A 27,591-nucleotide genomic window follows, 5' to 3' on the forward strand; every position below is an offset into this window, starting at 1 on the left:
TACTATAAGTACGCTACTTATTGCTTAAGAGCAATTTATTGTATTAATAATAATGTATACAATTATTTAGATTAGCACACATCACTTATCGTCTGTATTTATGAGTACGTTTATTTACGTTATATAGGCAAATGTGTCTATTTTTAAATACTGATTTAATTATAGAGGAGTTCCGTGAAAACGTGGAAAAAATAACAACGCTGAATTCGCGTGATCCACTTGTATCCATTTGTTCACATGACCACATTTGTAAATGTATTATTTTTAAGACGATCACATTATAATAAATTATTTAAAACGAACAGCAAAAGGTGGATTTGAATTTGGTACTTTAAAATTGGTCTTTATAAAATATTTTTTATTGACGACAAACCTTTTGTTATGCACCAATAAAATATTTTACTAACCAAAATTTTCATAATAGTCTGCGAAAAGTTGTATTTAAAAAAATATATTGTTCTATCAAATGCTTCCCGCTGAATCTTTAGGCATTCTGTGCATCGAACGGATTTTTTAGGTATATACTAAGGTATTCAGATATGTGTGTATACGTGAATAACATAAACAGCTATCTTTAGTCTCCGCAAACTTGCAGCCATTTGAGACGATATCTTCAAGAACGAATTATTTCAACATACATATAGCTTGTGTTTTTATATAATATATGGCATTTTTAGTAAAGTCGGGAGTAAAAGAGGCACTTCAATTTTGCTACGATTATATTATATTTTCATCTCTATAATTTCCTTTTCTTGGTTTGGTTTCGAGTTTAAACCAGGGCTAATAAAAAGTGTATATCAACAGGGGCAATCACAGAAGACTTCTATCCATGGTTTTTCTTCAAAGATTCTAAGCATTTTAGATCTATTTTTACAAGTTCACTTCAACATCTGATCTCCTAAAGTCATAGAGTTGCCAGACAATTATTTGTCAGATGTTCGAACTACCGAGGCACCAGCTTTATTTTCGGCTCCACACTTTAAAAAGTTTTTTTATATTTTAATTAGTTACTAATAAATACAAATACTAATAAATATAAATCAATACAAAACCTAAAAACACAATTTTTCTTTAACTTTCTGTAATTTTTCTGTTCTATAAAAGTTGCTAAACAAAAAAAAATAATAAGCTTATAAGAAAACATAAGTTATCGCGAATCGAATATAAAAACTATATATATATATATATATTATATATAATATATTTTATCTACAATATAAACAAATTCATTAATTAATTTAAAAGTATTGTTCGTAAATAAGTTCGTAAATTTTGCGAAAACCAGAGCACATAAAAAATAAATCAAAAGATTTTGATCAAAGTAAATTCGAAAAAAATACGATTACCGGAGCATGCGAAAATAGATAGTTTCACTGTTTCCACAGATGCCAAAACGATATCTAAGGACGTGCTCCGTTAATCGATCCATTCGATATTAAATTGTGGTTCTAAAACTGGGAATAATTAAGGAATTGACTTGAACTACAAAAATTCCAAAAGGTGGCGCTGCATATATACATCAAGAATTTTACTGGCCAGCTTTTAAATTTTTACATAGTTACTCTTTATGTTTGAACTTCGTTTATGTAAGACAAATCCTTTAAAGATATTTAATTCAATACGTTTCTCTAAACAAAAACAAAGATTAAGAAAATAAGACAGTTAAATATTACCTGTAATACAAGATTGTAACTATGTATGCACATATGTATGTATCATGGGCAGCGCTAGGATGAAGTATTTATGTATTTTACATGAAGGAAAAGGGTTTGTTACCTCTACCACTCGGCTATTATTCTAAACAGTGAAAGGCCTAATCTATGTCAAAAAGAAAACAATTATAAAATTACAATCATGGGAATCAACGATTTTTGTTGATTACTGAGCAATAACTGTGACTCTGGTCAGTAAAAAATCCTGAATCAAAGATGTCAAGAATAAGGTCCTCTATATTGGAAAAAACATAAGTATGTCTCCGAATCTATGCTTCAGGGACTGTTTTCGTGACCGCATGACCGCAGTAACTGTGCAACGTTAATTACCTAATTCAATTTACTAAGACACGTAAGACTAAGAGAACTAAACACGTAATATTTGCCATTTTGAAATACCAGAAATATACAGTATAAATGTGAGGGTTAAAAACTGAACAACACATAGTTTTCCGCTTCAAATATCAAACAGAAAAAGGGTTAAAACGTTTAAATTCGTGTGACAGCTGAATTGATTTTCGTTTTCGGTGGTGTGGATGGATTCGACGTAAATGTTAATAATGTGCAACAAAATCAATATTAAAATCAATATAAAAAACTGTACCCAGCAGCAGTTGTTTGTCACCCTCAGTAAAAAAGTACACCCCCAATACATACTTACAAGTGCCACCATATACATATATGTACATGTTCAAAGTTAAAAACAAGAAATGAAGCTTTATTATAGTATTCTTTATATCGTAGCATATGTCTCCTTCACTGCGTTGCAAACTCGCGACTGAAATCAATATACCCTCTACAACACTTATAATTATTCCCGTTACTCGTAGAGATGTGAAGTGCGTAACAAGGAGCCTTTCCGATCCTAGTTGACTCGATTTTGCCAGGGCCGGATGCCCGTCATATATGGATATGGCCATCCGGCATGTCTCTCTGTTTGAGGGCTGCGATCTGGGAAAAAACTTGGAAGTTGAGGTTAGGCATTAGTAAAGCGGACGCGGCTCAAGTTTGTTTTAGAACGTCGAACCACACAAAACTGTCAGGCCCTTAAAATGTTTTAATATCTTTTCGGAGAGAGAGATTTTTCGACTACTTTACAAATATTCACGAAGAATTGAGATCTGTAGTCCAATCATGGAGATACACCAATCGAAAGGTAACACAGAATTTAAAGGGATTTTTATAATAATTTATAGTTCAAGACAAAGTTTTCCAGTGATAAGCAAATTTAAGTGTAAATCCACAATGCCTTCGCCTATAACTTGTAAATAGTAATCCGTTTTCATTACTAGAATTCAAATTCCTAATCTGTTTACCTGTTGTGTTTTCTCAAGATAACACGCTTGCGTTTGGGATTTAGAAGCCAAAATCGACTATAATTACAGTTTCTGTTAAAAATATAAATATCCATGAGAACGCTATAGTGAGTTCCTCAACTGTTACTTAGATTATGGGAATGCTAGGGCGATAGCTTAAAATGTTGACATACAAATAGGCACTTATACTAACATACAGGCAAACGGACATGGCTCGTGATCAGGGCCCAATTTAATACCACTTACATATGTACATACGTATGGACTTTTTAATGAATCTGAAATACCCTATAAACATCGTAAAAAGTATAAAAATAACAAATTGTTGTAATTTTGTGTAATAAACATCTGGTTGCTAACATTATACCAAAATACACATTAAACAAAAACACACGAATGCACGCCCATGCCATGTTAACCTACTTTATTCATGACTTTTAGATTAATAATGATCAACATTTTCATTCATAAGCATAATATTATAATTACAATTGCCAAAAATTGTATTGGTTACTCTCAGCAAAAAGTTAACTCACCTTCTTCATTTCTGTTAGCAACAAAGAGCAAACCTGAGTTTTAAAATTTCTTGTTTGATAATTAAATTGTTTATCCTGCACTCACGCTGCATGTTGACACGATTTTTACCTGCAATGGTGGGGCTCCGGTCGTCCTTTCACGCACAGTCAGGGTCACAGGTCACCAGAAAGGAGAGCGGACAACAGAAGTTAAAGCATTCCTCAAAGCGACAAATAAGCACATGCATAAATGGTGCGTGCGTACGCACACTGCCATACCTTCGATGCTCTGCTGTGTGCGCGCACATGCATGCATAATTACATACATACATAAAATCATACACACATGCATACATTTGTACATTCCAGGGGCACTGGGGATGCTTCTGTTTCATCACCGTGGATGATCTCGTTTTTTATGTACCTACGCAAGCAGATACTTACATACATACATACAACATCCAACGCGCCGAGTTTTTGTTTTCGCTTTTTTAATTTTAACCCGGGTGGTGGTGTTCCAACTGCACAAGCAGGCGGAAGGAAGGTGGCAAAGAAAGCCCACTCCATCCGATTCTCTTGGTCCCGTGCCCAGGACCCCGGACCGCGGGACCCAGGTCTTGTTCTCCGTTACTGGTCGCCGTACCCTGTTTTCGACGCACACTTTGCTTTCCTCTGCACCACCACCAACTTCATTATAATTTTGTCGGGGTAGTTTTTTTTGTGCGCTCGTAACGGTGGTCCGCAACGTTGGTTCGGGAATACGCTGCGCTATGGATGGCACATAGAACTGGATTTGCGTGGACTCGAAGGGAATTCACTTGAGACCAAGCCCAACGACGAGAATGGCACCCCCAAAGTTTTTTGTCGGTCTGTGAAAAATTGGATAAAAAATTCTTGGCAGTTTTAGCATCTGAAATTTCCAGCATTGAATTATGGAAAATCGATTTTTCGGTCTTGCAAAAATGAAAGGACATCTACCCTCGTCACATACATCGATGTGTATTCAAGCATACATACATACATACATATGTGTAAATGTAAATGGCCAAATGTATGGGCGTTCTTGATTTGTGTACATTTTGCAATTCATCGGACTTATTTATGTAACGATGCTTCTACTTATTAGCGATACCTCCTGATAGTACAACAGCGTTTTCCCCGAACTTCTGTGGCAATATGGAAAGGGAGCAAGTCCGCTCGGCTGTTAATAAAGGAAGACATAATTTCATTAATATTTAAGACGGTGGGCTTCACAGAACGCAACGAGCACTAAATCAAATGTTTGTGGTGGTCACGATCTGCCCCATTCCAACAAAACAATAATTATTTCTTAATAAATACTAACGTTAAAAAGCAAGCAAACGTATAAATCAAACATGCATACGCATAGAAAGCATGATTCCCAAAAGCAAGACTGGAGTTCTACTCCGGTTGATTGATTGATTATCATTTTTTTTTATTTCTAATAAGTTGTTTTTAATTAATTTTCATACAGGCATTTGGTAATGAAGCTCATAAAATCACTGAAAATGTAAAAATTATTTAAAATACATTCGAGCCAACGCAATGCAGTAACCGCAAAATATGTATGCATACCTTCGGGCTGAATCGTTTGTATATACATACATACATACATGTATGTATAATTGATATTTCTTTTTTTTATCGTTTTCAAGAAAGTTAGAGAGAAAACGATAAAGTGTGCTATTGTCACTTCTGAATTCTGTGAATATTCTAGCGCAAAAACTACGCAATCGACTATTTTTAAATTTTTTACATAGTTACTACAAGAAACGTTTTTGTATTTTTTGTTTTTAAACAACATTACAAATTTGGCAAAATTTACATTATTTATTGTACATTTGTTAAGGATACATACATATATCAAATTATGATATATAACGTATTATACATTTTAATGTCACAAAAATTTTTAATCAAATTGTAAATAGGAACATATGAAACACACATACCTCCTAACGAGGTAAAATTATAGTAATGATTCGAGGAATTTTTAGAAAATAAGAATTTTTAATTTCAAATAAATAAATAATTTAATTTTGATTAATTTTAGAACCGAAGAAGTGTCAATTTAAAAATAAAGTAAGTAAAAATAAGTAGGTTACAAGTAGATTCAAAAGATTTTCGGTAAAGAATAAGAAGTATCAGTGACCTTCAATTTTAACCCGTAAGCTTTCTTAATTTTATTTGTTTATTAATTTTCATTCAAAGCGGTAGCAAAATAGCAGTGTGAATATCACGTCGCGTTCTCCACAGTCTTTGTGATTTACGCCTGCGAAAATGCGTGCTTTTAGTGAGTGAAATGAAAAGGTTACAAAGGTCACATAGAGTGGGGTATCTTTGTCGCCGTGTTAGCATCAGAATCACGAATCACATTAATTGCCTTTGTTTCATTTACCTCGATGCAAACCGGAAATTTACAGGAACTTAATTTGTACGTCGCCCGCCTTAGCAGCCGAGATGACCATCTGGCTAGGGTGTTTGGTGATGGGGGTGTGTTGCGTCGACAACTGTTTGACCTTCCTCTTGTCGTTCGTGCGTGCCGAGATATACGATTAACTGCGTTAATATCGATGCCGCGAGGTTGCTTGCTCCAGCCGGAGTTTTTGCAATTTCTTCTAACCAAAGTAGTTTGCAGACGAAAGTCTGTAACTCAAAATATTCAAATATTTTATAATGTAAAACAACACAAGAGATATTGCTGTATTCCTAGTGGGAGTCTATTTTGGGTTACAGACTTTCGTGTGTAATATTTATTTTGCCGTGCTTCGGAGGTGCCACCTGATCAACTAATGGCAAGTAATTAATAAAATAAAATAAAAAATTTCAATTGCAGGGCAGTTTCGGGCCTAATCTCAGCCTTATAGCTTTTAAAGTTCCCCAAATGTCAACGTTCATTCGGACGGTTAGATGGGGGCAATCTAAACATATTTCTGTTTTTTGTTTGAGAAGTTTTTGGAAAACCACTTTAGCTTAGTGAACTCAAATAAGGTACATTTTCTATAATTTATAAATCTTGCTTATAATTTCAGAACTTGTAAGGTTAAAGGCTGTATTTCCATAAAAAAAGTATATAACATTATTTGCCTAGGAACAGAAAAAAAGGTTGCTTTCGTTTTCACTTTGTTGGATTTCTTGAAAATAAGTCTAACGATTTTTTTTTTTTAATTTTAACTGTATAGCCCTTTAAATTTGATAGCTTTATAGGTTCCTAAACTCTTAATATTGAACACATAAAATCACTTTTAAAATATTTTAAAATATAAATGATTATTATTATGAATATAATGAGTTTTTGCAAACTACTTCTCCTCAAAGTAGTGAGGTAAACGTAAGAAACAAATAGAAAATTAATAGCCTTACGAAAAAACTTGAAGTGTAAGACACCTCTTGGCGAGGTAAAAAAACAAGTGACGATCCCACCCTCTACTAACTATGTCCTGATATTAAAAAAAGTTTTACACTGTATCAAATGTCAAGTGCTAAATTACTTTTTATCGCAAAAGTTGAACAGAATTTTACATTACATACCTCATTATATTCCTTTCTTTTTCTTTTTCTTTTTCTTTTTCTTTTATCTTTTTTATCTTTTTATTTTTTATCTATTTATCTATTTATTAAATAGATATTAGATTAGATAGATAATATTAAATAGATAGATTATATCATAAAGCAAATTCATTGCAAATATTAAAATAGAAATCATATTTTCTTTGTTTGTGATCAAAAAGTGTTCGGTACTCATCAGTTTTTTCATATGCATGTGTATATGTGTCGAAGCCAGTTTTGTCAATTGTTTATCATCCACTTTCATAAAGCCCAGTCAAATTATCAAGCGTTCAGTTTGTGACGACATTATCTAAATCATCAAAATATGTATAAAGTATTTGAATTCGAACAAATATCGATTTCCATAAATGTGTAATTTATATTCATCGAATCCAAAAAGAAAACCATAATAGGTCAATGGTGACTGTACTGACTTCTTCAATATGCAGTGTCATTGACGTATAATTAGATTTGGCTAAAGCATAAGACACATTATCCCCTCCCCTATGCCAAAGTGGTCATAAAAACCACAAAGTAACCATTGATTAACTGGAGAGCGTAATTACGAGGAGTACTCTACGCGTTCTGCGACACTTACTACTCCCAAGCAGCCAATTCGAAATACATGCATCAACATATTATTTGTGCTGGCTGCTAATTCTCTTTTTGCGAATAAGAATTCATTATATGTACACCAAATCCATTCACCCCCGGATTTCCATGAGGCTAACGCAATTGATAGCATTGAGACACGTAAGTGTTTACATATAGAAATATTTGCTTCCAATTAATCTATTCAAGCTATTTTGGCTTCCAAGTAATAAAACATATTTCAAAAGACCGTGCCAATTTAGAGATTCAAACTTGAATCTGCCCTTGTTCCGAGATTTTGACTGGGTATACATTTTTGGTTCCTATTCTGCAGTTAAATTGTTTATATTGAGCATTGCTTTTGAATTGGCTGAAATCAACAGTAAGTTCTCATAATATGATAAATATGTACATACATTACTATTCTACTTATTACTCTACAATTTCATTAAAAATGGATTAGTTTTATGTTTTAACCGCAAAAAGTATATTGTTTATTAATGCCTAATAGAACGATATTGAAAGTTTCTTTCTTTTAGAGAATTGTTTTTACGTTTTGATCTCAAACCACCTAGAAATATTTTTATTTTTTAACGCTTCCTATGTCTAATTACTTTAACAAAATATCGAAAATCCACAGCTGCTTATATGCGACATAGAGATTGTGTAATATTTTTGAAGAAAATGCCATTTTCATTAATTTAATTCCCTAAACTGACTCTACCTAGATCGCTCGCCCGTCTACTAAAATGCTATGACTTTACTTTTTATAATTGGTAAGTCAGTGGTGCGCATCAACTGTATTATTTGTTACAAACTCATTTGCGTAGAAGCACTTATCAAATTATTGTTAAATTAAATGAAAGCTCTTCTGTCATGGGCTGCAGAAATCATTTCAAATGTCATGCTCATTTTGGAAAACCACATAATGCAAAATGACGCATTTTCCAAGAATATTAAACAGGCATTCTTTTCGAATTAGGTACCACTTTAATGAAGAAGTTAAAAAAATCAGATGCCTGGAATGAAGCTTAAGAGGAACATGGCACCATTGCATCTTTATTCAAAAAAAATTAATTAATTATGTTGTCGTTCTGCTAATAGTGGCGAAAGCGTTAAACGGATAATTATGCTGACAGTTCTGGAGAAGGCGGGAGTAAAAAAAAAGAGATTTAAATACCTAATCTGCGGTCAACTTCGACCAAATTGTATGGGGGACATTGTTTGCAGTTTAATTGCTTTAAAAGAGCTTTGAATTTAAAAATTGGGGATGGCTGCGATGGTTCCTTGTATAGGCGTTTAACATCCGGAATTAGGGAAATAATAACAAATAACGCCCGCATTTGTTTTCGCGTCCATTTGGGATAATGAAGCGCAACCCATTGAATTTTAATTTGGCACTTGACGACTTCAATGGGAAATCTTAAAATTCATCCCGCTCAATTACTGCCTTTGGCCCGTATGGACCACAGATTTATTTTCATTTTCATTTCATTTCCTTGAGTACATACGAGTATATAGTTGTCGCCTTCGCATACTCTCCTGCAGGAGAGTACCAGGATCCTGGTGCATTCGTTACTACGTGCTTTCCTGCAATGGTGACCTAGACTCGTTGAAAAGTATGTAACCATATTTATCAATACTACTCGATCTGAAAATTTCCGTTTGTAAGTCCGAATGACCATCGAGATTTCTAGAACTATAAAAGCTTAAAAGTGGGTATTTTGCATACAGATTTTAGATAGACGCAGTGTAAGTTTGTTGACCCATGTTGCCCACTTTAAAGCCAACAAACTGGGAAATGTTCCGATTTTCTTCGTTTTATTGTTTGTCTTGCCAATCCATCTTCTACCGGAATACCAAAAACACTTTGGCCACCTCTCTTCTAATGCGTTCAAACCACTAAAAATTCTCACGCCCAAACTTTTAGACAATTTTTAAATTTTGTTCTCATTTTATTCCCCAATATCTATCGATTTCCCAGAAAAATTATTAAACTTTTCGCTTGCTTCTACTATAACATTCTCTCTGGTTTTATACCCAGTACTTGTTCCGTTAACCGTTCTTATAGCCAATTTCTATTAATATGCCAAATAGCGAAGGTATATGATAGTCGAGGAAACCGACTATTTTGTTCTACCTGGTCCTTTTTATTTAGTGTAGTTTATTTCCATTCATATTTTGACATTAATGGAAATGCAAAATAAGGAAACTAGTTCTTATATATGTAAAACAACAGGTAAGTGCATGTGCAAATGTATTTTTAGTGGGTGGTTGCCAATGAAAAGGATATTATACACAAATACCTGACTTTATAAACTATATCTGTGTTTCTGTGCGATTTTAGTCAAGCAATATATTTTTTCGAAATATGTTCTTTCCATTACAGGTGTTGGGACGGCCTGGTCGGACAATATATCCTATAGAACAACTAATATAACATAACATTACCATTTTCATGTATTTTAACCATACCTTAGGTATGTGCATTATTACCAATTCTAGTCGATTTTGGTAATTTCAACAACGTCCTTATTGTCGACGCCGGGTATGGAGGTTAGCAAACAACTGGATATCACTTATTTTGTTTTTGCAAGGCCACTGTAATTCAACGAACACAAGGTTTAAATAATTAATGTAAGTGTAAACAAAAATTCTATCTGAATTTATCCTATCTTAGGAATACTGTAATGTAGTGTTTTCTGATTATCTTCACGACTGTAGTCTGGGATCTGTTTTGATTTACATTTGTGTAGCTTACCTATGGAAATGGCATACTGGTGGTTGCCCGAAAGCTGCTAGAGGTACCGCCAGCACGATAAAATAGTTTAAATATGCAAAACTATTTAAAATTCATTCAGAAAGCGTCAAACGGAGTTCCCGTCCATTCATCTATCGTCATTTAAGGTGTGTGCGCCGTAGAAGATACGAAAAACATTTATAAATAATGAATGGGCATACATACATATGCACGTATTTGATGTGTTAATGTTTCGACTGATCAAACGAACATTTTTTGTGACATTTTTTTAATATCCTAATACTGCGATGCATACTGCGATATTCCTTTATTGCGGGATAACATAAGAATATTTATATTGCTGTAAGAATTTATTATTTTGAACGAAGAAACCAGATGCTTCCATGCATAGCTATTGATGGTTAAAATTTAAGAAATTTCAGAATTTTTTTAGCATATCTATAGATGTTGACAAGGAGTAAAATGAAACAAGAGAGAATTATATAGCAGAGTACTATCAGATACCCGTTATTCTGCTAGTGATTTCCACTAGCGAACGAGAAATTGCATAATTTTTCTGGCATATCAATGGATATTAAATAAAATGAAAAAAATGAGAAAACTTTAAAAGTGTTAAAAGAGAGGTGAATAAACATTTCCATAACTTTTTCGCGTTGCTGTGTTGGTCGGTTTGTGGGCGTTAGAGTAGGCGTGGCAACATGGGTCAACAACCTTGCGCTGCGTCTATCTGTATAATATCTATCCCGGTATAATATCATTGTCACATAGGAACTGAAGTTTTGTGATCATTCAACCCATATTTTCACCCCATGTCGTGATTTTTCAATCCCTTTAGTCTACACAATCCTTGTGACTAGGCGACCGTAGTACGCAGTTCCATATTCTAATCTTTATTACGTCAGCCAATCTATGTACCTTTTAATTTATTCATGCGTTTGGACAAAAGATATAGGCCGTGAACGCGAGTAAGAATGTGAATCTTTCAAACAAAAAACTAAATCACTCGATTTTAACTTATTGTAAAAACAGTAAACAGTAAATATTACCGATTTGAAGTATTATAGCATACCGAAACTTAACCGAAATCAGACATATGCGCGTAAAATGATGTGATCAAAAGGGTCAGATAATCCAGTTGGAATAGGCCTCTCGTCAATGAAAAAGGGAACAATCGTCGAATCACATCAATAAATTGTCGACTGTCCAACTTTAAAGTGTCGGCCCACATGTCGAGAACATAACAAAGGAAAAGGGCTCAACTTTGAAAACAGAAAATAAGAAAAAATGTTGCCGACTTTTTTTTACCGTGAAAAACTACTTAATTCTACAACCTGTTGCTATCTTCAACAGATACGAAAGCAAAATATAAGCAAAATGATTATATATTATATAGAGTAAATGGGTACACTATGTTCGTTGAAAAGAGTGTGAGTCTGTAGATCTCGGGAACTATATAGGCTAAAAAGTTGAGATTCAGAATCTGGCTAACTGGCTAACCCGACGACGAGGCGAACACTGAAGAGGGTCACCGAGGAGACCCGAAGGAGACGTAAAATAAAATTATATCATATAAATAAAAAGATATTCCCGAAATTATTGTTAAAACACTTGCATTTATTTATGTGCGTTCCCTATTTATTTTTGGAAGGCTAGCCGACAAGCGCGGATCGGTGTGACTATTACCTTGTTACATGGTTTTTGGGTTTCGGGTTTATGACAGAAAATACAAATGCAATGACATGCATAGGCATACCGATAAATAATTTAAATATTGATCTGTTCGACTTTAAATACAAGAACCCGTGATTTCCAAACCCAGTGACCACGGAAACAAAAGTTTATCTGAGAGTCAAAACGGAGACCTCGTCAAAAACTTGTTTGCTCACCTGTATTTACTTAAAATATCCAAACACAAAAGCCTTTGCATACTGCATATCTCAGTTTGTATGTTTACAACGGAATGTGTACCCAACACGGTAATTGTACATAAGCATGTGATAAACACGAAACATTTGGTTTCTTTTTAAATCCAAACAATGCATTCTGAATATCGGTGTACTCATCGATTCATATGTAGTTTACCAGCTCTTCCCATTACTTTAAGCTTCTTCTGAATCAGTAGACTACTCTTTGGGAAATAGGTCCCTCTGAACGTAATAATAGCTAAAAGCCGGGGCCCTGTCTCATCGGAATTATTTGTTAATGACTTAAGTAATTACTTAATTAATTAATTTCCAATTTCTGTATGGCGAATTTATGTGTGCATGGCAATTGTGAAGCTACTGATTAAAAGGCGTTGGAAATGTCTAAAGATTTGCGTCTTAAAACCTATTGATATGCATCTTCTAGGTTCGGAAAAATGTTTATATCCGTCACTTGTAGAGTAAAAGTGCATACGACACAAAAATGTGTAACAGGTAGAAGGAAGCGTATCCGACCCTAAACATACATATATGTATGTTATGTAGATGATTTGTACAACATCCGAGTCGATCTACCACAATTTTAATTTTTTCGTTCCGCACTCTCTCCTGCCACGCTTTGTCACTACGTCAACTGCCATTCTCGTGGATGAAACATATAAACTAAACACATTGACACCTGAGTGTTTTGTCTGATAGCTAGGGTTTGTTTATAGATACAAGGAATATGAATTGGACGAATGACGAAAAACTGGATTTTCTAGAACTTCCAATATACAAAGAAAACAAAAGAGAATGCTATAGTCTAGACTATCAGATACCCGTTACTCATCTTGTGGGAATGCGAACTCAAAATTTTATCATTAGATATTGTTAAATAAAATGAGAAAAAAACTAAAACTTGTTTAAAAGTGTGGGCGTGACCGCTTTTGGGCGGCTTATAGGTGAATGGAGGAACGTGGCCACAGTGTTTCGGTCAACATGGGTCAACAAACTTGCGCTGTGTGTCTCTAGAATCTGTATTCTTAATCTCAACCTTTTTAGCTCTTTTTTAATTTTATAGTACATGATATATATATTTCATATTATCATACGGACATGGCCAGATCGATCCGGCTAATGATCCTGATCAAGAATATATATATACTTTATATATTGGGAATCACGTACTTCTGCCTGTTACATAGTTTTCAACGAATATATTACACCCTTTTTCTCTTCAAGCAACGGGTATTATGAAAAAAAAATTGTGGGCCCAATAGCCGACCCGATTTGGATCTGTCCGTCCGTATCTCAGGAACTATAAAAGCTAGAATGTTGAGATTAAGCATGCAGTTTCCAGAGACATAAGCGCAGCACAAGTTTGTTTCCAAATGTTGTAACGCCCACTCTAACTCCCACGGCCAATAAAAGCTACGCCCACACTTTTCCAAAAGGTTTTTGTGTTTATTCATATATTTAATGGTCTTGTAAATTTCTCTCGATTTGCCAAAACACTTTTTGCTCTTACCACACCCACTCTGACGCTCAAAAACAGCCCAAAACTGCAAGGAATATGTCCTTTTCAAAAATTTGTCGTTTGCCTTGCCAATTTCTATCGGTATACCAAAAACACTTTCGTCATGCCCCTCCTTACACAATCAAAACGACCAATTTTTAATTTTTTCCCATTTTATACTCCAATATCTATCGATATGCCAGATAAATAATACAATTTCGCGAATTCGAATTTCCACTCGCTGAGAAACGGGGAATTCGACTACAGCATTCTCCCTTGTTTCATATATATGGGTATATTCTAATACCTTGCCGTGCATTAGCGAGTATGTAAAAGCGAGAGTAAACGCATGACGTTAAACGAAAGAGAGTGAGTGTCAGAAAGGGTTTTATCTATTCCTTTCCCCTCTGACATGCGTGTTATCTTCATTTCTTGTTAAAAGTGTAAACGCAGACGCGACTTTTGCAACAGACTACTGCGTAAATATGTATATTCTTGCCTTGTCGAAATACGAATGTAGTATATACATATATGATTAAGAATACTAATTCGAAGTACTGCGTGTGCGACGGTGAGTATACTTTTACATAGGCATATGTACATATGTACATATATGCTGTATATTCATAAAATATTTTATTTTTGAAATTTCCATTCGAACGCGGAAAATCGCTTCTATATATGCACCCACTACTCATAGAGTAAATGCGAAAACTAGATTCGTTAAGAAGTGTGTAACAGATAGAAGGAAGAGATTCCCATCATATAAAGTATATATATTCTTGATCAGGATCAATAGCCGAGTCGATCTGGGCTTGTCTTAGGGACTATAAAGGAAATAAGGTTGAGATTAAGCATGCAGATTCTAGAGGCATAGAGGCAGCGCAAGCTTGTTGCCAAGCTCACTTTAACGCCCACAAACCGCCCAAAACTGCCACGCCCACGCTTTTGAAAAATATTTTGTTATTTTTTGATTTTTGCCCAAAACGGTCGCGACCGTCCCTTTGAACAACCTAACATTTTTCTTATTATATTTCCCAATGCCAAAAACTGTTGAAATTTCTCGTTCTCTTTTCCCCTAGCTGACTGACGGGTAGCTGATAGTCGGCTATAGCATTCCCTCTATAAGCGCAGGATCACTTGAAATGTCCGTCTGTCCGTATTAACATCGAAATCTCGGAAACTGTAAGAGATAAAAGAAATGAAGAACGCAGCGCATGCATGAATGTACAAATTGACTACGCTACTCGTAGACTAAAAGGGTTTACCAGATTCGTTGAAAAAAACCCTAAAAGTATATTCTTGATCAGGTTAACTAGATTCGATCCGTATGAATTCGTCTGTCCGTATGAGCTCCTCGATTATTAAGCATTCAGATTCCAGAGACATTCCAGAGACGTATCGCAAATCTGTTACCTGATGGTTTGGGTTGCCCCAAGCTTTTCGATTTATTTTGTCTTTCTGATGGATTACATCAATAGGTCTAAAAAATGTTGAACTTTCTCATTCGCACTGCTACTAGTTGAGAATCTGATAGTCAAGTTTGTCATTTGCCTTTTATTTAATGCTTTTGACCATGCTCTTTTTTCTAAAGCCCACAAAAATTCTTCATAAATAAAAAAATTTTGATTTATTTTCTCATGATTCGAGTGATTTGTTCAACGAAGAAACATTTTTGCATGCATTTTTTTTTGACTATTCCGATGGGAGCTATATAATATTATGATATAGTAGTATAGAAACAAAAAGGCGGACTGAATTAAACAAATGTACGCATGGTATTTTAAGAATATTCTAGAATATTTACGCAAGACATTTCGTGGAAATATAAAAATTCTTTTTTTTGGCTAAGAAGAATGTTAAAAAGAACTCAATGGTTAGGTTTCATAATTCATAACGGACATGCCTGATCGGCTCTGCTAGATCAAGATCATCTGCGGTCACATACATTTTACTATAGCGAGCATAAAAAATTTTAAAAAATTAAAAGAGGGAAAAGCTTAATCGGCTTGCACATAATAAAAAATTTTATTTAATGACAATGTCATACGAATTTAGGTACTAATATTATATATATATTTTTTTTTCTTATAAATATTTTTGATATCTCCTAATACAAATATTAAGTAGTTTTGTTAAGTTAAAATAAAAAAAAAAATGCTTGGAAAACAAAGGATCTAATTTTTAAGGTTGAGCCCACGAAGCTAGTCTGTAGGTATTTCGGTTCAAAAGAGACATTGTGATAGTTTTGTACCAGTTTAATTACTATAATATTTCTGATCATTCTGCAGACAATGGGATGTGCAACTTGCCGTGTTGGAACTTTTAACATCCGTCGGCAGTAATACAAAAATAATGAAAGATGATTGCCCAAGCTGCACCCACACAAAACAAAGGCACACACACATGCATACCAACAGGCAGAAATTAAATGAGGAAAAGAGAGGCTCGATGTGAAAGCATAAAGCACATTGGTACACCGTTTTATCACATCATCTCCCGTCTCGCTCTATCGTAATTACCACTCTGCGTGGCAATAATTACCCCATTACGGAAATCTCCAAAAGTCTCTCAGTGTCTCTCTTGAATCTTGCTTTGTACGCATGACTCGATTCTGTTCGGCTCGGTCGGACTTTCGGAGAATAGAGAAGAGGAGAGCAGAGCTCGAGAGCGCCGGAGCGCATTGAGCAGCAAGTAAACAAGTAAGCCAGTCTCTCAGCTCAGTCGAAAAAAAACGTTGAATGAGTCAGATGCGGGTCGGATGGTGAGTTTTGAGCACTCAAGATGCGGTTTCGTTGTAGATCTTCATTATGATATATTTGCCGTTGGCGTGACTGTGAGACTAAATGTGACTGTGACTATTCGCGCTAAAACGTAAAAAGTGCGATAATAAAAATCAACCAAAGAGTGAAACTAACTGCAATCTGATTTGATGTGTTACCTTTGTAACTCACTCACTGCTAGTCCAATCACAATTCTGCGGATAGTGATATCTATGTAAAGTTCGATATGGGTGCGCGTTGTTATTGCGCGTCTACTTGAGTTTTCCATCGCTTACCATTTACTTTTGCGTTGTGTCGAACAGTGTATCACAAAAAAAGTAAAAGCTATAATGGCATGAATGCATAACACCGTGAACCTTTCGACCAGTTTCAATCAAATGCAGTGTGAGATCAGCCCCACTTCCTGCCCATACCTGCAAATGGATACATTCGATTAGAATGAATAACCATGTCGGACCAATTCTGCGGCACTTCTTCGTAAAATATTCAGTTTGCTTCTGCTACATGTCTAAATCAAGTCGGAAATATATTGTACGGGTGCATGCTAACGGTGCAGTACCGAGCACAAAACAATACACTCACCCTTATCCGTATGTATGATGTGCAAGTATTGGTCCCTAGCAACAAAAACTTCAATCCGTAGACAAGAAGAGCAGAGTTTTATTCCACTTCTAATGAAGAGAATCCTGCACTATTTTGATGTATCGAAGCTATCGCAACGGATTCCGTCCGGGAATAGTTTTTTATTTTTAATTGCATTATGTGCCAAACGATCCCAGCCGAGTAAAGCCGAGCTGCCTCGAGCTGAGCGCAACGAGGGTGTGCGAATGGAAATCGCAGGAAAGGAAAGAAGCTGAAAAGAGCACACCACAGGAAAGGGTGCTGTGCCGCGCTAGTCGGTTGTTGGATGTTCTCTATGAATTGCCGTCAGCGATTTAATGAGCACGTGGTCCACGAGAGAAGTATATGCAAAAACGCTCTGTCTCTATTTCTGTCTCTGTCTTGGTCTTGATAGCTCTCCCCTCTTCGTCGCGGTGTCTGCACTGGGGTGGGCGGATGGCAAGTGATGGGAGGGAAAGGAAGCAGTACTTCCCACTTGTGACTGTGTTTGTGACTGTGCGTGTGTGAAAATGTGTGTATAAAAAAGAGACAACTGTCTCGCTTTCGATATAAGCAGCCAACTAGGAGTAAAAGTGTTTATATTAAAATGCAAAATCCCAAGAAGTTGGCAAATTAAATCAAGGGGCGTAACGCGCGCAAACACACTCTCCTGCACCCATGCACCCACACACTCCAATCGTCTAATTCGCTCGATTTGCTCTCCTGAAATTTGCACACATTACAGATATATGTAATTGCAAGTGTAAGAATAAAAAGATATTTAACTTAGTATTCAGCACCCGTACGTTCTATGTTTATGTGTGAAAGTTAAGGTCTTGTCAATCCTATGATATCCCACCTGTACATACCTCGTACCATGTACATATCTCGTACCTATGTACATACATATGTACAATATGTATGTATGGTCCTTAGTACCATCATTATTTAAAAAAGTGGTTATAAGGTGGTAAAGTCCTTGGCACAACTACTTTTGTGTTGCCAACTGACTGCTGTGGGTCGATCACCTTTCGACTGTCACCTGCCACCGGTCACGGCAATTACACCCGCATACACCTATATACATACTTATGTACATACACTGGCACATCTCGGTTTTTACTTAATTGGGTTCTTTTTAAGCCTTGCTGTTGCCTGCCGTCTTCTCCCTAACATCCTGCCTATTTACCACCTGTCTCAAGTTGATGGCTTCACACAAATGCAAAATCAAAACCGCAAACGCTATTGAGAGAGACCCTATTTGAGGGTCAGTAAAATATTTTAATAATATATATATAATATATATATATGTCTAAAGAACATGGCACACTTCGAGTGTATAACACTAACGTGTAATAGATAAATATTTCAGGGGAAAATAATAATAAAGTTGTTCACAATATTCCTCTTTAGGTGCCGCAGGCTAATTATCTCGCCCAAATCCACAAGCGCTCGATTCAAAAGTTCCTATAATATTTAAGCCTAAAGATAAAACATAACATAGTACAAACTATCGCCGCTAACTTAAAGTAATTCACGATTGAACTAGCTAATAACCCAACTTACTCCAAGTCTAAACGCACGGAAACATAAGTGCAAAAACAAAATCAGCAAGCAGAAATCGAATGCCCTTATTTAAAGGATCAGCATTCCATTCGTCGAATGGCTTAAGGATTCAACTTTTCATAAGCACCTCAGGTGAGTAAAATATTAGATTTGGTAAGGGTATGTTGTCTAATTGTCTGTGCAAAATTGGCTCTTTGTATACAAATCATCATATCATAGCCTCAAGAAGATATACATACATAGATAAAAGGAGATATGTCGTTAGTATTTATTTTCAAGTACAAACAGTACAAACAACAGTTAAAAATCGTATTAAGGATATGAATAAAACAAGAACGTATTCAGTATTCGAGTACATATATCGACTAAACATACCCTTATAGCCTATAAGATACCCTTACCTCAGTTATACATAATCTCAGTTATAGATCGACAATGTTTCCAATGACGGTTAATTTTGAGAGAAGATATAGCCGTTTTACCCAAAAAAAATGGGTCCATTTAGATATGATATGATTTAATCTAAAATTATTTATTGTCATATAACTTGTAAATTTTTTAGTCACAACAACTTCTATTTTATTTCTTTTTTTAATTTATAATAATATAAAAATAACATTATCTACTGTTCTTATGTCAGCTGTATGATGTAGTCGTTCCATTTTTATCAAAATAAAACTTAAATCATATGTTGCCGAACACGGTTTAGTGTATGCAAAAAAAGCCTATATGTATGTAAGTTAAATATCAATTATATAAGTTCGTCTTTAACAGCAACGGCTGCCAATTAATAACGAACAAGTATTTGCAAGCTTTATTGTCTGCGGAATTAGAGATTCATATAAGCGCACCAAGTAATAGCTATTGGTTCATCATGTCAAGTCACCCTTTGGAACATTTTAATTACTAAAAGACTTCTAATTAGCCAATGACGATGAAGCTCCCACAGAGAGGTGGAAGGGGATTACTAGTCGCTTGTGCTTTGAGTCTTGAGAGTTGGTTCAACGAACGAATCGAACTTTACCGAAATAAGCTGAGCCGAACAGAAAAATAACAATGCCGAGCAGAGAACTAAAATCATCCAGTAATTAAGCACAGAACAGACAAAAGCAATGGTGACGAGAGCAAAGCCCTCATAGCGAGAGCTTAGGGCCTTCGCTCTTTAGCTGTTAAATCTCTGGTGTTGCCAGTGCAGAAACAGTGGAATCATGGCAGAAACAGCGGAAACGGAATCAAAAGAAGAGTAAAGCGACTGAATGCGACAACCGCCAAAGCGCGACTTGATTGGTCGGTTGTCGCTACTTAAAGTCCGCGGCTCCCGCTCCTCTCCCTTCTGTTTTGTATCGCTGCTTACTCCTCCTCGTCTTTTCTCTCCCCTTGCCGTACGACCGCACCTGCCGCTCCAATCCTCTTCCTCTGTGGGCTTGCTATTTGCTTTGCTATTTGTGTTTTCCGTCATTTGTGGGTGGCTAGGTGGGTGGTTTATAGAACAGCGTTAATTGACGCCGTTAGAATCACACCCCATTGGCTTTGTCACTGGCTTGGCACAGCATACGTGATTCGTTGCCGCCAGCAGAATCCCTCAACCACCACGCCAAACCACTATGTCCATAGAAAGAAAGGAGAAACCTTCTCTTTAGCGCAATTTTAATTACCAGAACAACCAATTAAGCACTAACGCTTCCACACTCCAACCGTCTCTCTCGCACGCTCTGGATATTCTCTTGGTAGTTATTTACATGCTTCTTGTTCGTTACCGATTTCATGCACATAAGCTTTGATATATATATATATATATGTGTGCAATACGTGGGTGCTCGCATGGGAACCAATTAAATGAAAGTTTCTCTGGTAAATATGTAGGTAAATAAAACAGAGTTGAGTGTGCGCTCGTTTCGGATAAGTTCATACTTATTTGTGCCTCGTACTAATTGCTGCTTATATTGTCGAATCTGCGTCTCGCCTTTATGTACATACACTTACATTTCTTTATCTTGTGGGTATCTAAAATCCATCAACCCTCAAGCGGGACCTAAGATCCGCCTGTACCCCGGATGATTTCCTCGCGTGGCGAAGAATAGAGGCAAATTTCAAAGGAGAGACGCAAAAATCGATAATGACGAACAACGATATTAAAATAAAAAGTATGTGGAATCACAATAAACAACAAACGAGAGTTCCTCCTTCTTAAAACGAGTATGGGTAGGAACATACAAGCGTGTATATATGTAGGTGTATGTATGAAGATTCATGTAACATTTACAAGCCGTTCCCGTGCCTGAGTGTGAGAATGAGTATACCTTGCGGAGTTGTGAAGTGGGGATGAATAGGTGGAATATATGTCTACTCTTTACATACAAGCGTAGATGTGTTGAATGGGTAAATACCCTGGTGATGGTTTGGGACATTTTTGACGGCATGACGGCCGAGCACAGCAATATGGGTGCGGGGGAGAGGTGTATTTTGTTTATTTTATTTTCGGTTTATTTTTTAATATAAATACTAATAATTGAACACGCTCAAACTTTGAGAAGTAGTACAAGCGAAAACCAGAGTCAGAGAATGTCATCGTAAGTCGTTCTGAGGTAAGGGTAGTTTGTCTCAAATGAACAATAATTCGAAAATCGCAGGAATAATTGTAATAAAAAATTTCTCAGAGCAGCGAAATATGAAAAAAAAGCAGAATAGAGACGGGAGAAAAAGAAAGGAGAGGAGAAAGAGGCCGAAATGTATGTATGTCCCAATGCTCCCTGAAATACCGCGTCCGGGTAATTGTGTTCTTCATATTCCCATCTCCGTCTTGTACTCTATTTACCCATCAGCGCCTCATTCTCCCGTCTCTGTCCTTCTGGACCCACACTCACCCGCAGCTCGAAGTACTTTGCTTTCCAACGTTGCCATTAGGTACGACGACGACAACAACCACGACGACGACGAAGGCCCTTTTCGGAGAGGGCCGAAAATATGCAGAAAGGAGACACCATCATCATATTCTGGGGCTGACGAGACGCCGAGATACAGTCAGTAGCGAAGCCAAGCGCAAGCAGCGCATTATGTATAAATTATTTATTTACATATAAATTATATTTGTACTCGCGCACCGCTCGCTGATAGGAGAGGGAGATGGTCTGGATTGTGGGCGTAGCGATTCTCCTCCTGGGACCAAGCCGAACGACGAGTCGCCACGGTGTCTCCGTCTCCTCCAGGCACCCCAGCCTCTGCCTCCACATCTGTCTCAACTTTTACCAGGGCCCGCTTCGTGAGTGCGCATACAATTACAATTACCGCGCAGAGACATATGTACACGCACACTGGCAGCCTAAAGGGGTACGCGAAATGAGGCCCAAGCAACAACAAGGATGGAAATAGAAATTAGCAACAAAGCCGACAACGAACCCGAACCAGGGGCCGAAACTAAAGCCGAGCGTTGGAAACCTGTTTTATTTTTGATGCCGTTCTGTTGCTGTTGTTGCGGTGGCGCAAGTTTCTCAAATGGCAAAAGTGATTTTGGCCGGGGCTGTGAGCGGAGAAGGGAGGAATAAAGAGAGGGTGACCGAGAAAGAGAGCCAGATCCATCCGCAACGAAATTGCACTCTCTCTATCTTCGGTTCCTTCTATTATGTTCGTCAATATTAATTAAATTAAGAGTTACTTCTCTCAGTCAGCTCCCACCCTTCACTCACCCAACAGCACCGACCCCCCTTACCGTCAACACAACGACAGAAAATTTCGCTCCGCAGCTTTGTCTCGCATCTCTTTCTTTCGAGTGAGCGCTGGCACACACCTATGTATATGCGGGCGAAAACCGTATGCACGCATACGAGTGCGAGCGAGGCAGAGTGCGGTGGCAATGATTTAGTTGTTCTCATTGTTTTTCGCTTGTTTGGTTAAATAAAATAGGATTGGTAGGAGTGGAGAGCTGAAGCTTAAGCTCGTTCTGCAACATTTGCTTGACTTTCCTTTCTCTCAGGGTTTTAGGGATTCCTATTCTCCGCTCTCAATTATTTCAGTTCTCTCGTTGGTAACCCGAAACCTAATCCCGCGCACAGTGCGCGTCAATGAATGTGGATGGGAGTGTGAAAGCTCGGTTAAAAACAAACAAGCGTACGAGCTGAATAGGCGTGGCGTAAGAAATGGACCGATGCAGACTCTGACTCTGGTTCCAACTCAGACTTAGAATTAGACTCACCCCCAGACGACCGACGACTGACGAAGGTCTTGCGATACAAATCTGCATATCATATGTAATTGTCGGCCATTAAATGTGCTCCAAGCGCATGTGTACTGATATGTACGCGTACACATATGGATATACATACAGATGTGAGCCTGTTGGCTAAATCTTTGTACGTCGTCCTCAAATGCAAACATAATGCATGTGCCACACACACGCACATATCATCAATGTTCATGTGTTAGTATCCTCCCCCTCGCCAGACTCACGTAAAACTTTTTACTCACACGGAAAGTGCCATATAAATCGCGCTCGGACAGAGACAGAGAGCGTGTGCTAGTGTGTGGCGTGTGAGCTGAGCACTTCGCACACCACTGCGGCCTTCGACTACCGCATAGCATCTTCTGATTGGTCGTTTTAATGTGCGCTGAGTGCTCCCGCAACCCCCACAGCCCCACCCTCACGTCACATCTTTCCTTCTTGCTCTCCCCTCGGTGACTGTATTAATTACGATTACACATACACGCAGCAGCAGCTCTTCGAGTATTTTAATTGGTCGAGCCATATATGGTGTTGGGATAAAATGGAAGAGATTGGTACACATAAGAATCATCGAGCTCATTTTTTTAAGAAATTCGCACATCTTACTATTCATTTAGTGCGTTACACAAATATTTTGTAACAAAATTACATACTTCGTATAACGAAGGTAAAAAAGATTTTTCTTATTTTTCTACCAAAATTATTTTAAACTAGTTCCAACAAAGTTACAAATTCGTTAGCCGAGTATTAGGCAATAAGATTTTCAAATAACCGAAATCGCAATTTTCAAAAAATCGAATTTCTGATTTTGAAAATATTAATCATAAGTCAAAAGTCATTTACAACTGTGTTCATAAAAATAGCAGTGCTTGGCCCCTGCGAGTTCAAGATAAATTTATTCTAAATTCTTATTATATTATTTTATCTATTCTATTCTAAATTTATTCTATAATATCGTTAGGTATTTAATTTCAAACAATTCAACAAATGTTTCACTTTTATTTCTTTAATAGTTTTGAAAGTATAGATTAAAACAACATTATAGGCAGAAATTCGAAAATAGCAGTGCAATGAAATAATAGTAACAACAAAATTCAATTTGACTTAGAACGAACTTAGTTTTTCTTTGTAATGTGTTAATTAGGGCCTAATACTTGGTTGGATTGCCTTTGTTAGCCAGCACAGGTCCTGGCAACGTTTGTGAGGAATTTTTGACCATGCATCCTGCACAACTGGCCAAATCCGAGCCTTAGACTTCGGGGAGTAGCAAAACTTGATTTATAACGAAACTAGTTTTTAATCCAGAAATTTCAAATCAGAATACAAACTAACAATTTACCAGCATTATTGTCGACGTTTACACTTCTATTAAGAAAAAGTTAGTGCTCAGTGTAAAAAAATACATATGAATGTAATCATCTAGTTTATTTTACCATTAAACTTTTTCCCGTACACCTTCTTATAGTTTCGACCAAATCTACTATCCGATTCGGTACTCACCTATAAAACGAATAACACAGACAGCTCTAAAACTGAGAGATTTAATGACATACTCGGATTAGCGGCAATCGGGCGGTGAGAGGGCACATACGTCTAATCGATTAAGCTGTTGATTCAGACCAAGAACGCCTTAAAGGCGTTAAAACTCTTGAAATGATTTTAAAGAGATTAGGCATGTATGTATAATCCCTTTCGAGCCAGAAACATTTCATATGCCACAACGCCACCACCAACCAATATTTTTACTTAAATAATATTACTCTCCTTATATTTAATGCGTGCAGTTAATTCATTCAAAAACAAGATGTCCCCTGTGCTCAAGACTTCCAAGGGTGAGGCATAACTACACTGACTCACGTGAGGAGCAAGTGCCCAGTCGAACGTTGTGAGTGGGTCAAAATACATATCCGTATATTTCTATACTTGTCCATTGCTTCTTGGCTTGTGTTTTTGTTTGGCTTGCGCTGGTCTTGTGTTTCGGTGAGCATGTGCGTGTGTTTTAGCACCTACTTCCCGTGTTATTGAGTTAGTGGTGCTTTTATCTTCACGGTCAATAAGGGTTTCGGCCGTTCCCATCTTGTTGCTCCTTATGTTCTCGTGTTTTTGTGTTTATGTTACTTTTCTAAGGGTATCGCAGGAAGGAAAACACATGTGTGCGTTTCAATATACATATGTAGTTCGGCTTGTTAGATACTGAACCTGGAAAATGCCTTTAAGCCCTGCAGTTCGCCTATTACCTATGAACGTTTAAAAACTATTTACCTATATTAAAGAAAAGGTAAAACAAGAAACAAAGCACTAGAAACGTAGTAAAGGGAAGATAATCCGTGCACAAAAGTAACGACATTAGCTTACAATTAATGAATATTGCTCAAAATTAGAACGAATGATAAAATTTTTCGATATTCTGTATACGTGCTGTTTCGTTCTTTCTATTGCACTTCGTGTAGAATTTGGAAGCTCCCACAGGAATTAGCCAAAAATGGTGTATTGAAAAAACTGGGTTATACCGAATGAAAATCTGGTTTGATCAAAGGACTTTCTTTTCTAATCGTTTCAACTAATATTTGGATCATTAAATTTTGGAATTCTCTTAAATACAAACCGAAATGATGTAATCCAACTTGATAAGTGTGGTCGAGTTCCACGACTATCAGATACCCCTGCTCAGCAAGTGTGAGGTCTAACGAGAAATTTCTATATTTATTCTTAACACAGACATAAATGTAAATATATCAAACAAACAAGAGGGCCTGGCAGATTCAGACAAACAAATTTAAACGATTAAACTTAATCAAAGTAAAACATTTTTCGAAATTGGCAGTTTTGGGCGGTTTGTGGGCGTTAGAGTGGGCGGGTAGAAATTTACAAAACTAATACAAAAGTCAAAATATATCATACATTTTTGGGCGGTTTATGGGCGTTAGGGTGGGCGTGGAAACATGAATAAACAAACTGCGTCAATGTCTCTAGAATTGGTATGCTTAATCTTAACCTTCTAGCTTTTAAAGTTACTGAGATTTCGACGTTCAAACGGACAAACAGACAAACGGTCGAAAACGATTCCTAAAACCTGTTACATACTTTCCAACGAATCAAGTATACCCTATTACTGTAAGAGTAACGGGTATAAAATCTCACTGCCAAGAGAGAGCTGTTGCTAACGACAGATGGAAAAGCGACCAGAGAGATGAAATAAAAGACTCTGACAGGCAAACCGTATTTTGTTGAAATTAAATTTTCCAACGAATTCGTATTTTAATGGGCCCCTAATTATAGTTGCCTTATAATTATTAGACAAATTATTATTAAATTGGCGAATCATTATCATCATCTTCTTCGCCTTATATCACAAGATATAAAAAAACGGGGAAGGGAAATATATGTTTGTATGTGAATGTGTTTGAATAACATTTGCAAGGTATATATGCACCATACATATCCTACATACGTAAGAGGAAACCGAACTTTGTAGTTTATGCATGCATTTGGTGCTGAGATGTTCAGATATTTCCAATAGAAAAACAATAAACATGTTTAGCCGAATGCATGTTTTTAATGATTTCTATATCATTATTGTTCTAAAGACTTCCTAATCTACGATTTTAGCCACACAAATCTTCTTTTAAAGGTTGTACATATACATAATGGGTTCTGTCTTATATCTATCTAACTTATGCGTTCTATATTGTTATACCCGTTACTCGTGGAGGAAAAGCATTCACGTTCGCATTCACACTTACTGAGTAACGGGTATCTGATAGTCGGGAAACTCGACTATAGCATTCTCTCGTGTTTTAAATTATATGCACAATGGTGTCAAAATTTAGGCTCGCCAATGAAATTATACGTTTTTTGTTTATAAACTACAGGAATTCAACTACCGAAATATACGTGGAGCCAAATATTTTACGTTTAAGAGAACGAATTCAAGTCACGAACGCCAAGATATCGAGAAAGTATTAAAGTCTGCTCCAACTTGGGCCACAATGGCAATTCAAACCCAAAGCAAGCAACCAAATACCGAAAATCTACAACCCCAAAAGACATTTTTCTAAAATAATTTTAGGAAATTAACATAGCCTCAACAATTACAACTTACTTTAAACAGATGGCTCACTGAATAAAGAGATCGCTATAGTCGAGTCTCTCAATTATTAGATGTCCGTTGCTCAGCCATTGGGAAAGCAAACGAAAACTTTCAACAGTTTTTTGGCATTGTTTCCCACATGCTTAGCCTATAAATATGCTGTTAGGCTACATAAATAGTGTATTTTTCCGGTTAACAATATGTCTTCCCAAATTATATTCTAACCACCACAAAGTTTAATTAAATTTAAACTTTAGGCGGGCCACGAAATAAAACACTCTGATAAAAGGCAAAACACTTTTTTAAAATTTTGTTTGATTATTTAATAGTTTTATGCACACAACTTGAAAAATTACGTTCTCAACGATTTGATTCATGTATTTTCGATCTCAAATCTAGCCGAGAGCGAATTGTGCTCAGCATACTTTATATTTCATATTTTATATATTTT

The 27,591-nt window shown here is 36.4% G+C and overlaps 1 protein-coding gene across 8 annotated transcripts in view; it reads left to right on the forward strand.

Annotated features, from left to right (window-relative positions):
- The first annotated feature begins 16,608 nt into the window (after nucleotides 1-16,608).
- The window catches only part of LOC117146341 (zinc finger protein 2), a 38,352-nt gene continuing 27,369 nt past the window's right edge, over nucleotides 16,609-27,591 (forward strand). For 7 of the 8 annotated variants that reach the window (XR_004459796.1, XR_004459797.1, XM_033312477.1 and 4 more), the window contains exons 1-2: nucleotides 16,609-16,649; nucleotides 18,682-18,966. The gene's annotated coding sequence lies outside the window, so the exon portion shown is untranslated. Of the gene's footprint in view, nucleotides 16,650-18,668; nucleotides 18,967-27,591 lie in introns of those variants that run through there. The other variant, XM_033312473.1, reaches the window with a different exon arrangement.

This window comes from Drosophila mauritiana, chromosome 4 (assembly GCF_004382145.1).
Source record: "Drosophila mauritiana strain mau12 chromosome 4, ASM438214v1, whole genome shotgun sequence".
In the NCBI taxonomy this organism is placed as follows: domain Eukaryota; kingdom Metazoa; phylum Arthropoda; class Insecta; order Diptera; family Drosophilidae; genus Drosophila; species Drosophila mauritiana.